The sequence below is a fragment of the Bombyx mandarina genome, chromosome 22, assembly GCF_030267445.1.
Source record: "Bombyx mandarina strain Sakado chromosome 22, ASM3026744v2".
Taxonomy (NCBI): Eukaryota; Metazoa; Arthropoda; class Insecta; order Lepidoptera; family Bombycidae; genus Bombyx; species Bombyx mandarina.
In genome coordinates, this window is record NC_143228.1 from 15,194,098 (window position 1) to 15,209,152 (window position 15,055).

At 37.3% G+C, this 15,055-nt stretch overlaps 1 protein-coding gene across 1 annotated transcript in view; it reads left to right on the top strand.

The window, feature by feature from the left end:
• The first annotated feature begins 3,957 nt into the window (after nucleotides 1–3,957).
• LOC114240187 (uncharacterized) overlaps nucleotides 3,958–15,055 on the top strand; it is a 321,109-nt gene continuing 310,011 nt past the window's right edge. The window contains exon 1 of the mRNA XM_089736651.1: nucleotides 3,958–4,113. The gene's annotated coding sequence lies outside the window, so the exon portion shown is untranslated. The remainder of the gene's footprint in view (nucleotides 4,114–15,055) is intronic.

Consider the following 15,055-nt stretch of genomic DNA (forward strand, 5'->3'; position numbering starts at 1 on the left):
GCTATACTACCCACCCTTGAAGTCGTCGTGGCTTAAAGGATAAGCTAGATCGCATCGCTAGATACGAATGCACCGGACGTCCGCAGGCGGGTACCGATATTTCTAATGTAATACGTACTTAACAAATGCTCACGATTGACTTCCACGGTGAAGAAATAACATCGTGTAATAAAAATGAACACCAGCAAAATTATAATTTACGTAATTATTGGTGGTAGGACCTCTTGCGAGTCTGCACCGGTAGGTACCACCACTCCGCCTATTTCTGCGGTAAGCAGTAATGCGTTTCGGTTTGAAGGGTGGAGCAGCCGTTGTAATTATATTGAGACCTTACAACTCATATCTCAAGGTGGGTGGCGGCATTTAAGTTGTAGATGTCTATGGGCTCCAGTAACCACTTAACACCAGATGGGCTGTGAGCTCGTACACACATCTAAACAACGACAACAAAAAAAACTTCAAATTGAAACGCATGACTGAAACACGTCAGAAATAGACACACTTGTATGAAATAGGAACAAACTGGATCATGAAAATCAAATATCTACTACAAAGATAGTCGAGAGTTCGACGAGTACGGCTACCAGGGTCTAGGGACCCCGCTACTATTGATAGAGCTGCAGGCGTCTAATAGGGTTTGTGGATCAAGTGGATCCGTCAGGACGTGTCTAGGGCGTTGACGGTGACTGGCTTCAATGTGAGTCCGGAGTCCGAAAGTAGTCAGCGACGACACCGATTATCATGATAATTTTTTTATTGCTTAGATGGGTGGACGAGCTCACAGCTCACCTGGTGTTAAATGGTTACTGGAGCCCATAGACATCTACAAAGTTAATGCGCCACCCATCTTGAGATATAAGTTCTAAGGTCTCAAGTATTGTTACAACGGCTGCCCTCGACTGCTTCTCGGCAGAAATAGGTAGGGTGGTGGTACCTACCCGCGCGGACTCACAAGGGGTCCTACCACCAGTAAGACTCATGAGGTGACCAAAAGGAAAAAAAACAATTTTCACTAAGATTCTCAGCTGCCCTCCCCCTGGTTCTGTAGAGATTCTTGAGATAGAAATCGATACGGTCAATCAAATATATTAAAAGTATAGAGAGATGCACGTAGGAGCATCTCCACTGCAGTACTCCAGTAAACCTCATAATCAAATATCCGAAGCAATCTGAGTCTATCCGCAAAATAATATTACCTATCAGTTCATGTTTTACAATGTCCCGTACAACATTTATGACTGTCTCATAACCACGAAGACTAGCATTTGGTAGTGCACAAAAATGTATTTTAGAGCATTTTATTGGCGTCGTGAAAAGGTATAGTTCATATCGAAACAGGTTCGGTTTATGGCTGAGGCGCTTTGCGAATACGCCACCCGGTTTAGGTCAGTTTATCATTGTGTTTTAGCACCTGACTCCGGATGGATTTCACGTGGGTAGCTCCTTTGGTGTTGCACAAAATTTATATTGCATTTTCAAAGGGGAAAGATAAGGATTTCTCTGTAAGTTCTAAGTTGTATTGACGCGCTAATAGGTGAGATTTACTTGGTGCGAGTAAGTGATTCGTATTTTGGACTGCATAGACAATTCTTGGAACTGACGCATTAAAGTGCAGTGCCGACTCATCGCAGACCTCAAGCGGCACTGGCACTTATAGCTAATCAGAATACGAACACTATTATACTTAATAATCTTAAGTTTAGAAGTGAGTGATATAGTAAAGAAGAAATCCGGAAAAAATTGGAATCGCCTTACCGAAAATGTCAAGAAATTGCATATATGTATAAGCCGTCAGTCTATCGTGCTATCTTCTCAGTGGGTCGCATTTCCGATCCGGTAGTAGATTCAGCGAAGCACTGCTCTTGCTAGGGCTAGTGTTAGCAAACGTCAGTTTAGAGCCCCGTGAGCTCACTTACTCGCCCGGTGAATCTATTTTTTTTTTTATTATTTCTTAAATGGATGGACGAGCTCACAGCCCACCTGGTGTTAAGTGGTTACTGGAGGCCATAGACATCTACAACGTAAATGCGCCACCCACCTCGAGATATAAGTTCTAAGGTCTCAGTATAGTTACAATGGCTACCCCACCCTTCGAACCGAAGCGCATTACTGCTTCATGGCGGAAAATAGTTCATACTAGATTCCCATTGTTCATACTAGATTTATCCCCTCGAGGTCACTAGAATAGGTATAAAATAAATAAATAAAAAAACCGTGCAATAATGCCCTTTCCATAGACCATTCCTTTGTAGTAATTTCTTATATATATATAATTTAGAGTAAATGTCAGTGCAAAGCGTTAGTAGAAAAAAAACCTCACGCGAAAAGTGCGGCGGTATAACATGATGGCGGTCCTGAAATGAACTATGTAGATCAGTTCGTACGAGATTGACTTTTTATCGTAACATAAAAAAAATGGATGTGGCATTTAATAGTTTTGTATTTTCATCTTCGTGATTCGTGTATCGTAGAACCCGTTTACAATGAATTGGAATGTATTGTATTAATAATCGTTTTATTTTGGTTTGCCCGAAGTACCGCTGTGCCCATATGGTATTAAGTAGTTGCTGTTCATGGACAAGCGTCATTTAATGACCGTCCCGCCCATTAAGCTGACTTTGATAGCAACGAGTGAGAAGTAGCCAAAATGATGGAGCTTATATGGTACCTAATGCGTCCTATCTTTGTTACTATTACAGTACAACAATACTGTTGCATTTTTTTATTTTTTTTTGTTTTTTTTTTGGTGAGGAGGAAATCGCCGGACTTCCGCCCTCCACTGGGGATGGAGGGCGGAGCATGTCAGAGTCGAACTGACTAAAACCTCCTGTCGCTCAACAACCAACATCCAAACCTTGCATGAGACAGAACTCATGAAGAGGCAAAGGGAGGAAAGTGAAGCGTTAGTGCGGAGCACATCTCTCCCATCACCCTCCCCCTCGGGACGCCGGACCGGCGGTCGTCGGCGCCACGACCACCAGCCCTCTCGGTCGGCAGGCTATCCGAAGCCCGCCTAGATGGCGCCGGTTAGAGTGAGCTATCCTACGGAATACCCCGCTGGACCAGAACCAGCGTGGGTCGAGGACAGCCAGCCTTCCATCACCCGGATGCTCTCGGATACCGACAGGCAATTCTAGGCAGCACTAACCAATTTAGAAGTGTCAGATTGATTTTTTTTGTTGGTCAATTTGATAGCGCAATCCAACGAGTATAATGCTTTATATTAATCCGACAGAGTTTTGCATGAAGACAACGATCAAACATTTTAACCAAGAAAAGTTTGAAGGGGTCAAGCGATTTAACCCCTAATCCTCGCTCGTAAAACCGTGGGCGAAAGCTTTTGTCGAACCAAAATTTCGTAATGCAATTAAAAAGTTGATAATGAGAATCACGAAAAAACATTACGTAGTATTTCATCTTTTCGCTGAATCCACGAATTTATGTGCCAACGGTATCCAATTTCGCGCGAGCATAATTCGTTTATCTTGGTAATTACGAGCAATTTTATTTGGTCGTTTATTCGTCAAAACAAATGTTGTCGGTATAAAATCACGTTTGTAATCGTAAATGGAATATTTTACCGAAATCAGGTATTTATAAAATTTTTCTAAGACTCATACTAGTGAGGCTCTACGCGCAGCGAGCTCTGTAATGAATCCGTACACAATCTAAGCGAGATTTAGGGCTTCACAAATCGCGTAATCCGCTTCCGAACTGGACCCCGTATAAATCACGAAACAGCGGAACACCAAGTGAATCAACTTTAAACTAATTTATGAACAGAAGACGATATTATTAACACCATTGACTGGCTCAACAAACAGGGGGAAGGCTGTGTAACGTCATTATTTAGTCCAATTTGCTGAATTAGCCTGATAAATGTGTTTGAATTAGCGTTTTCGTTAAGATGCGCGCGCCGGGTTGTAGTAGCAGCGTTCGGCGACGTAGCTCAGTGTTGCCGAGTCGGTCGTAGCTAGTGCTACGCTTCGTAGCGCATCTCTGTAGCTACGAGCGCGCGTAACACCGCGTACTACGTACAAGTTCTAGTGACGTTCCTGTGATACGCATAAGTGCAGTGCTGTGGTCAGTCGTGATATAAGTGTGTGTATCACGGTAAGTTTTTGTGTATTTATTAAATAAATATGTTCTTATATAGAATTATGAGTTCGTTCCTTTTCTCCAGCAGCTACTGTTACTACTTATTTGTTTATTTATTTTTTGCTTTGTAGTCGCGTGTTTTGATTCGAATTAATACTATAAATGTTTTGTAAAATTAAAATTTCACGATTCGTTGATAATTTCTCTTTTCAATTACTATGCTTTCCTCAATTTATTATTATACTCTTCTCATCAAAATTAATTTAATAGTAGGAAAATTAAGAATTATAATTTATCGCCAGAAAGAAGAGGTGGTAATTGTACTAATTCATGTCAGTTAAAAATCTAAAATGAATTGTTTATAGTCAGATAGAACACGTGAAATTAATAGTAGTGTTTTATGTATATATTATTATAGTAAGTATAGTCATATTAGAAAATAAGCAATTAACTGAGCTAGAATCGATCGAATAACTCGATTTTTGGATATAGATTTTAATGACAACAATTTAGTTATTTTTTAAAAATTATCTGTCTATTACTAAACTGATATTAACCATCTCAAAAAAAGAAAACAGGTAGCTGAACTATTTTATCATTATTTATATATTATTACTTTGCCGAAATAAATAAATAAAATAGTATTTTAAAATGACAAGAATACCGAAATCAGCGAATGACTATCATATTATTGTATTGTTTTATTCAGTCTAAACAAGAGCTATATACAATATTTGTAAAATATATTTTTCATAATTTTTATTTTTATTTTATTACATTTTTTTTAATTAATTTATATACATATTAGCACTCGCAGTACATCTCAACAGAAACGCGAGATGCAACTACGCTTAAAACAATTGTGATATACTCAGAATATTATAATACATTAGGTACACTATTATAATAAACGCAATAAAACAAAAACAAAAGATATATTTATGTTTAAGCTATATACATAACAAATTTTTACGTGTGTGGGTAGGATGAAAAAAAAGTAATATATTACTCGTATTTAATGCGTTTCAAAGAAAGCCACACAATTTCAAAAGATTAAGAGTGTGGGTCCCTGGAATTCCTTTAATAAAATTGTTGCTTGAGGAAATAATTAGACGTATACTCAGCTACGTTTGAAAAAAAAACCGATATTCATTTTAATAGAATTCGTTTCAATAGACGATTACTTGACTGAGCTTCCGATGATAATCATGGCTACTACTAGTAAATTGACAATTACTGTTTTTTCTAATGAGAGTCAACTAATTTTTATGTAACCTAAATGAATTCTTTTGTAACCCGTTTTTATTGGCTTGGTATTTAACGTAATTTTTTAACGAAATTTTCATCGACTTTAAAACGTTTGATTACCTTGAAAATCGGCACACGCATTAAGGATCGATGGTGATACAATCATTTAATAACTTAGCGAGAAACCAGTAGAGACAAGTAGCGAGATATGAGGTGGGAAATGGAGAGAGAAGTTTTCCAACAGAAAATAATTAAAATAATGACAACTACATTAATTAGGTATTAAATAGCTAATAATAAACCAATTAAGTGAACATCAATAATTATACAATTCATGTATATGTACAAAAATGCTTATCTTATCCACAATTACTATTTATATTTGATTATTACTGTGGTAATTATTAATGTACAAAATATAACGCACATATAACTAGATTATCTCGTATCTAATGAGCAGTGGAAACATATTCGAGACGTGAATAGTTTCCGAACATCGAATATCTTCGACGAAGCCACTGGCTTCGATCGAGTCACCAACATCGATACAATCGCTACAAACGGATTCAATAAGCAAACAAATTCGAATCGATTAATTACTATTTCCATTCCCGTGTCGTAATCTCGACGTTACCCATCACTTTGCACCTCAAACAATGCCGTGAACAAATTTCTAGTAAGCTCTCGGACAAAGGAAAACATACCGAAATTCGTTCGCTAAGTTAAAACTTGATTGATGCGAGTTCTAATGCTCAGGTAAACATAGCGCCGGTCTGACGATTAATCATGCGAGTGTGTCGTGGGCCTAAGCAAGCGCGTGTTTTGAGGTCGTTCCGCAAACAGAACTTGGATGGAAAGGGTTTAGGTTTCTTTGCTTTTTATCTCGGACTTAAAGATAAATTACTAGAGTTTAAAAAAAAAAAACTTTAACAAAACGCTTTGTTGGAAAAGGAAATGAGAAAGAAAGAAAAACATAGTGATAAATACGCTGGAGTCTAAGCGTGGTAATGGCGTCTGAGATGTTTTTATAAATAAAAGTAAAATACAACGTGTATTTATTTAATTAGATGTGAAGAGGGATGACGGATTAAGTTCAGCTGTCGTCTTTCTCTCTTTAGTTTATTTTCAACGTATTTAACAACAGTACAGTGAAGAACTTAAGAAGTTGTCGTGGCCTAATAGATAAGTCCGACGTAGACAAGTCCGTGGTCTTGTACTGAACGATGTGACTAGACTGTGTACTGGTGGTAGGAACTCTTGTGAGTCAGCACGGGTAGGTACCACCACCCCGTTAAATCTGCCGTGAAGCAGTGATGCGTTTCGGCTTGAAGGGTGGGGCAGCCGTTGTAACTATACTGAGACCTTAGAATTTATATCTCAAAGTGGGTGGCGCATTTATGTTGTAGATGTCTATGGGCTCCAGTAACCACTTTACACCAGGTGGGCTGTGAGCTCGTCCAACCATCTAAGCAATAAAAAAAGGTCTCCAAGAATATAGCTACTTAAAAGAATCGAGAAGGGAGGATCATCAACCAACCTGGGAAATTGTCCGATAGTTATTACTCGGAACTTTAAGACATGTAAACTTTTCTTGAAAATATCGTTCGCGCGATTCAGGTATCTGTCAAATAGATTGTGTTCCATCCGCTAAATCATAAAGATATCGGAATCAAAGCTACATTATAATTAATGTCAACTTTTTTTTCTTAAATCGCAGTATTCATTTTTTGGACCGGTTTGATAAATGAAGGATGAACATAGCTTTTTATTTATGGTATTCATGATACACGTGCATGTTATATAAAACATATATTATATTTATATATATATAAAATAGCATCAAGTTTGTTCGTACATACATTTGATATTATAATGAGATTAAATAAATATTATTTCCAAAGTCGGTGATTACGTTTTACGTAATTTCGGAGTCACGTTTCTAATTATTTTTCTGACTCTTGTTTAAATTATATTCAGTTCTAACTTTATTGAAAGATTAAGCTTTGCTTTAAATAAAATTTAAAAAATCATTTCAATTAATTAAATTTAAATGTTTTTTTGGTAAAATACATCATTGCTATTAATCTCTATATATAAAAATGAATTGCTGTTCGTTAGTCTCGCTAAAACTCGAGAACGGCTGGACCGATTTGGCTAATTTTGGTCTTGAATGATTCGTGGAAGTCCAGGGAAGGTTTAAAAGATTTGAGAAAATATAAAAAAGCTCGGAATTATATAAAAACAAACAATTTTGTTTTTCCCTTGATGTGTCTTTTATTTATTGATTGAGGCACTACGAAGTCTACCGGGTCTAATAAAATTTTCTTAATTACCGTAAGTGCGCTATCAATTATCACTATTTTTAGCCAGTTATAGGATGTCTGAAACATATCGCTTTGAGCCATAAGATCTTCGAACAATTATCTAAGTTAAATTTAATCCAATGGTATTGGTAGTATGTAGTATGTTTTATTGTACCATAAAATACGGTTAACCTTATTTTGTTGTTAATATGTCTTATGGCCTTTGACTTGTGACTCTATTGGTATTATGGTCCATTAATTAGCACGGCAGACAATGAGTTAATTACTACATAGTATAAAACAAAGTCGCTTTCTCTGTCCCTATATCTGTCTGTCCATATGTACGCTTAAATCTTTAAAACTACGCAACGGATTTTGATGCGGTTTTTTTAATGGATAGAGTGATTGAAGAGGAAAGTTTATATGTATAATAACATCCATTAAATAGTGGAGAAATCAATAATAAATTGCAGTTTCCGAAGCGAAGCGAGGGCGGGTCGCTAGTATGCTTATAAAGTGGTTATTTCATCTCCTTGGCTTTTGAATATACATTTGTGTGTATAATTGATAAAACGAATTTAGTGTTGTCAGTCGCGAATCTGTGTTCTGTCGCAAATAATACCGATTCAGGGATTTCAAATAAAAAAATATAATTCGTTAACTTGATAAGCAAACAGAGTAAAATGTATTGGATGCACAATTTATTTCACCTTTATTGAAGCCATTTGCCATGCGGGTCTATAACTCTGTCGATGTCTCGTATACGTATTTCTCGCGCTAATAACACAACTAACATTCTTAACTTGTCGCAATTGGACACCGCCTCAGGGAGAAAGGCCACGACCCTCGGCCTGGGTCGTACCTGGTCCAGAGATTATCCATTGCCATACAGCGTGGCAATGCTGCTAGCGTAATGGGTACTTTCGGGCCAGGTGCGATCCAGAGTGGCTTGTTTGACTAGCCGATGCCTACGCGCGCATTGCTGTTAGCGTGGACCTATATGTTACTTATGACAACGCTTGTAGCTGAAAATAAGTATTGTACTTTTTGACGAAGCATGTTGCTGATAGTTCTGTTTCTATAATCTGACGAAGCGTGTTGCCGATAATAATATGTACTTTTAGGTTATTAAACTACCTTGAATTTTGATTATAAAATAAATAATAATTAATATTCTTAACTTAACACGTTGACTGCCGTGTAGGTCACCGGTGACCTACGCGGCGCTCTGAAGTAATTGTGTCGGTTTCTGTTACTAAGGACCCTGATTGCCTAGCTTTGCCTTCTATTATTTGTTAATGTAGCTATGTTTTAGTCTGTAAGTCTCTTTGAAATAGATTCATTCTCAGTATCTTCAGATTCGTCTTTCCCAGAGTCTACTAGATATTCCGATGCCTTAGCAAGAAGATCGAAGAGAGAAATCGACATAATTACTTCAGTGCCCCACGTAGGGCACCGGTGACCTACATAGCAGTTAGCGTGTTAAGGCTGTTAAATATGAAACATTTGCTAAAAAAAGATGTGTGGTGTCGTGAGACACCGGATAGGAACGAAGTTTCTTATTAGAGAAATAGTAATTTTAAGTTCTATTCGAGGCATAAAGAAAATAAAACTGGAGGTTTCGCAACAACCCACGGTCATCCGGTAACGTGCGAACTTATTGTGGTACACTTCATTCACGGTTGTTTGCATAAGAGTCAGTGTATTGCGCAAACGAACGCTCTGAAATCGTGGTCAATGAATGATAAAAAATGTTTTTTTTTAACGTTATTACAAAGTTAAGTCGTACACTGTGTGCATTACTAATAAAAATCTTACGTTACGGAAGTTTTTTCCCGGTTAGGGTACCCATCCGTATCGTCCCATAAAGAACTTCATTCTAAAAACAATGATTAATTCTGCCTACAAATTACTGGGTGTACCTAGTAAAACTATTTCAGCGCTCATTGATACACTCCTGTCATTCAAACGTTACGTTCCGACTGGTATCGCTATCGAAATTCGAAACGTCAAGATCACAATTATGATCTGACGTTTGTGTATTGTCAACTGTCAAACGCAAGCGTTACGTCAATGCGAATGAAGTGCGTTCAAGTTGTAGGCGCTAATTAATTTGTTCTCTCAGTCTTTGTTTCATGTTCGATCATAAATATTAGATTTGTTGTTTTCATGGACGCCCACTGAGCTTCGATTACGAGTTTTAATATAATATAATAAACGTTTCCGTGCAGTATACTATAAGTTTTCGATGAGTATGTCAATTTTCAAAATATGAAAATAAAACACGATGCTTATTTTATTTTATACGAAATTACTGCATTACAGTGTAGCGAGTAGGTAAGTACCTATCTCTAAGCAGCTCCACATCGTATGACGCTTACGTCATATCGCCTTATTTTCTTACAGACCTATCTGTGACAAATGCCGGTATAACCGCTTATAACTAGTTCAAAGATGACATTTTCAAGATGACCAACGGTGCGTCTATTGTGTTACGCACCGCCCTCCAAGATGGCCGGCACTGTACCTTTTGTTTTACGGTCATCAGCCTTTCCTTTATTTATTTAATAGAAAACAGTGCCAGGATCAAATTATTATTATTGATAATTAATTTTTAGTGTTTAGTTGTTGTTATTTTATTAATTGCGGTTTGTAAAATTGACCTGACTAATACAAGTAATAAAACTGGCCGTATTTTAACTTCAATGTACTGCATTACGTTAGATCTGTCTTTGAGTATTATTATACTCGCAACAGCAAACTGCATGTAGTTAAAAGTCTAGTACAATCAGCCAATTCACTAAAAAACAAAAAAATGTTTTTGATTTTTTACTATCCAGCAATTTTGAGGTTGACGGCTGTATATATAGTTAGAGAGAGAACATACTTTATTGCACACTAAAACACAACTTATATCAAAAAACAGTCAACAAGCAGATAAGTTTGTATATTAGGCGTTTAATTACCCGAAATTCTGGACAGATAAAGATACAGCAGCTATTTTGCGGTGTACTATTAACAACACATTATTAAAGGAAATACGTACATACAATAAATAGATATATACCTTTAAACACAATATGAAATCACCATATGATTTAAAGATGTTGTATTATTCCACGAATGCAGTATCTCATGGTTGCCCCACTCTTGAAACCGGAGGTATAGACGATAGAGATATAGATAGGATAGTGGTGTCTACCCGATGTTAATTCCGCTCAAATACTTCGGTTAATTTAACTTACCTGCTCCGTATTAATTATGTACGGACCTATGTTGTTTCAATTCAAAGGGAGAAAGATAACCTGGGTACACTCAATAAACTAATATTAAAGATTCTCGATAAGACGACCGTGTGTTCTATCAAACATCAGAAAGCTATTGTTTTCATGAAATGTCTTTGATTAAGGATGTCCTACAGTCCAATATGAAAGCGATAATAGAACTGTTGCTATTGTATTACATGGCTATACGTTTTTCATTGTTCCTGTGTTTGGTGAAGTTTGTATGATCAGTTTGTTGATCTTAATATACTAAGAAGAAACATTCGTAGTGCGTTTGAATGCTGCTATGAAGATTTTACATTGCGTATAGAAAGACGAATAAAGATACTCCCGTCTGGCTTAGAGCTTCCTTGAGCCAGTCACATATTTAATTTCGTATACTCGTTTAAAACTACAGAGCTGTTGATATAAAATTGTTTTTTTTTTTTTTTTTTCCCAGTGATTCGGTAAAAGACCGATGATTGAAGGTAATTTAATAAAACGGCTACATAAAACGAAAAGCATTTCTGCTTGACGATATTCTTGTAGTGTCATGTAATGTTTAATCATGAGAGCCTGACTAAACATTACATGACACTACAAGAATATCGTCAAGCAGATCTACCAGAGAGTTCTCAGCTACTTCGGTCACATTGCCCGCCGAAAGCCGGATAACTTAGACAAAGTGATTGTGACCGGCAAAGTGGAAGGAAAGAGATCCCGTGGCCGATAATCTAGCCATTGATGTGACCAAATTACCACTAATGAACTGGGATGCCAGTCGCAACCGATTTACAAGAAGCTGAGGACTGGACGAGGCGGCAATAGCTCACGGGACAGATCACGGTCAAGTTTCAAGGACACGACCTTCAGTAATGAAGAAAGCGACGAAGAAGAATGTAACAGGATCGAGATTTTCGATCCTGTTACATTCTTCTTCGTCGCTTGGTCAGCTAGACGATCGCAGAAGTTATACGCTGCGATTTCTTTTTGCATACGTAAACCACACCATAACTGTTTAAGCCGATATAGCTTGAAGGATTACGAGGTTGAAGTGGTAGTAGCCAAGGCATTTTGCTCGAAGAACAGATAGCCACCAGGGCCAAAAAAATCTTGACAGGTGACCTCGAACCGGAAAACGCAGAGTGGGTAAGCCTCCCACAAGGTAAGCTATTAAGTACGGTGAATACGGACTGCGCAGAACCGGTCTTGATGGCGAACTTTGGGGTTCGCCAATGTCCAGAATTGGACGTGTGTGGGCTGAAAAAGAAATAGCAACACATCCCACCATCATCTAGTGTTGAGTGTAAAAAAATCGCAATTGATTTTTTTTTTTAATCTGCGTAATTATAAATAGCATAGTGGTGGCAGGTCGCATTGTGAACGGGCATGGATAGGTGTCATCCTGCCTTCACCTGAAGTGATGCAGTTATGCTTTCAACAGATAATTTCATATAAGTTTTACAGTAAAATTCAGATTTAGACCTCTTGAATCAAAATGAGCAGTTGTTTTGTTACGCCTCCCTTCATGGTGGTTCGACATGTATCCAGGTTTATGATGTGGTAGGTAAACGAGCTTCTAACTAGCTTAATTTTCTGGTCATTTTTGCTCGTGAATATAGGCACTTATAGAAGAAGATTCATCGATACATTGCTGGAATACATTCGAATTGAAGTCTAAAAACATAGAAATATGAAAGTTTTGTGTTCGACTTTATATGTATGTATTACCAAATTTTTTACTAGTCCACTTTTTGCGGGTTTCTGGTCAAGTTTGTTTTCTATTCATTTAAACTAATGTTCGTAAAATAATAGAAATGCGACTATAATGACTGACATCTAAATATTTGGATGTAATTATACTTGCTTTTTGATTTTGTTATTAGCATTTAAAAAATCTGTTACCGACTTTTTTTCAAAACTCGTCAATTGTTAATAAAAACAAAAGAAAAGAAATTCAGTTGACACGCCCACAAGAAATTAGTACTTAATTGTTTTGTTTTCTGCAAAAAAATAAATGCTTTGTAATTTGTGTATGTATATAGGTAAGTCATAGCTTACATCAATTGAAGCATCCCGCGTGTGACACAGAGCACGTGAGTCGAATAGCTTCCGGCGATTCTCCAAAAAGTAATGTATTCAAAATGTATATTATTTTTCCATGAACAACGACTTTTTGACATGACAACGTCTTATAATTCGATGAAGCCGGCTGCACGCACGAAAAAACATGACTCATGCGGCGTTACCTCGCTCTGAGGCGTACATGTTTTCGTCAAGTATGAAGTTCAGTGAAAAGTGAATGTGGTGTCAATTGTTTATAGCAACGATAATTGCGATAATTGAAAAATGAAACCATTCCATCAGTATTTTCTTATGACGTTGTCACGTTCAACTGTCGTTAGTAAACCGATTTTACAGACAACCGATTTTTTTTCTACCTATGCTGATAGCCTCGAGAGGCTATTTCAGCTTCACCCTAACGTGTAGGTGAACTCACGGGGCTCGAACCGGAGTGTTGTAAACACTGGCCCTAGCAACAGTAGTGCGTCGCAGAATCTACCACCGGAAACGTGACCCACTGAGAAGATCCGGCGAGAAACTCAGTGGGCAACAACGACTAAGGACAAGTTAGTTCTGCAAAATCTATAGCTGTACCTTATATAGCTGTTATATAACTGTTCTAGAAAAAACTTAAAATCTGCGGACTAAACTAAAAGGCGAACAAAATAGTTTCATATTAAAAATATATTCCTTATGAAAGTTGCATGTGATATTTTTTTATTTTTTTTATTGGTAACATGGATAGACGTGCTCACAGACCACCTGGTGTTAAGTGGTTACTGGAGCCCACAGACATCTACAACGTAAATGGGCCACCCACCTTGATTTATAAGTTCTAAGGTCTCAGTATCAGTATCAGTATTAGTTACAACGGCTATCAGTGTCAGTATCAGTTACAACGGCTGCCCCACCCTTCAAGCCGAAACGCACTACTGCTTCACAGCAGAAATAGGCGCGTTAGTGGTACCTACCCGTCCGGACTCACAAGACGTCCTACCACCAGTAAATTAGTGTTACTTTTGGGATATAGTCGAAAGTAGAGTCGCGAAAATTCGAAGTTCACTCGCAGTGTCACTTATGGAGTAAGCTCTATGCGTACAAACAAAAAAAAATAGTGGCGTAATTTATATTCTTTCAATGTTTTCTTCATTAAAACGACATTAAAATAGTATAGTTTCGGTCGTTGGTGACGTAACCTAAGAGTTACATTTGCGAGGGACACGAGGGGAATACTTCTGAAAGTGGACGCCAGCCATTGTCTCGTCCTGATATAATTACTTTAGATAAGGAAAGCTTTGTCTTACTGCGGCATGGGAAATTGCGTTACAAGACAAACTGTTTTTTTTTTGGTACTAAACGAGAAAAATAAACAGTATAATAAATTTTGTCTAAGAGTTGATGGCAAAAAAAACATGGGCAGGCAAGATTTTGTCTATGATCATGTTTTCTAACCTACTAGTTCTAATACCTATTTAGCGACAGGTAATATCCCTTAGCAATATTGCGAAACTCATACGATCAATGTTTGAGCAAATATCTATCTGAGCCTCAAAGAGAAAGTTAGTGTATTATGTACCGAGGATCATAGAAGTCATGACTGGAATACCACTGCCTACATTAAGACTTGAGACAAATGAATAAATATTATTCTCCAGATGCTCTCCCATCTCTCGATTCGGAGAGCATGACTATTCCACGCACCTTGAACTTTGCCTATATTCCTGGGCGACTGAGATACCTCACCATTAGATGGTTTAGATGCTCGTCTGGTCGCAGCTGGCAGCTTATCTGCTCATCTATACCTTATAGCCTGTGTTGTCTTCTCTACGTCTTTGTTAAACTTTTTGCTGCTAATGTAACGTGAAATAATATTAAAATGAAGCAGAATAAATTCAACCTTTTTTTTTGTTTCAATACAAGTTACATTTTATGTTAATCAAACAAAATAAGAAAATTTTCTAGCTCTAAGCGTGTATTTAGAAGATCGGTCCCTTTTCAGAAACTGAATAAAAAAAATACGTCTCCCACCAAACATCCCCGAGATATTGAATTTGTAGAATTGTGTATTGAGTTTATTTT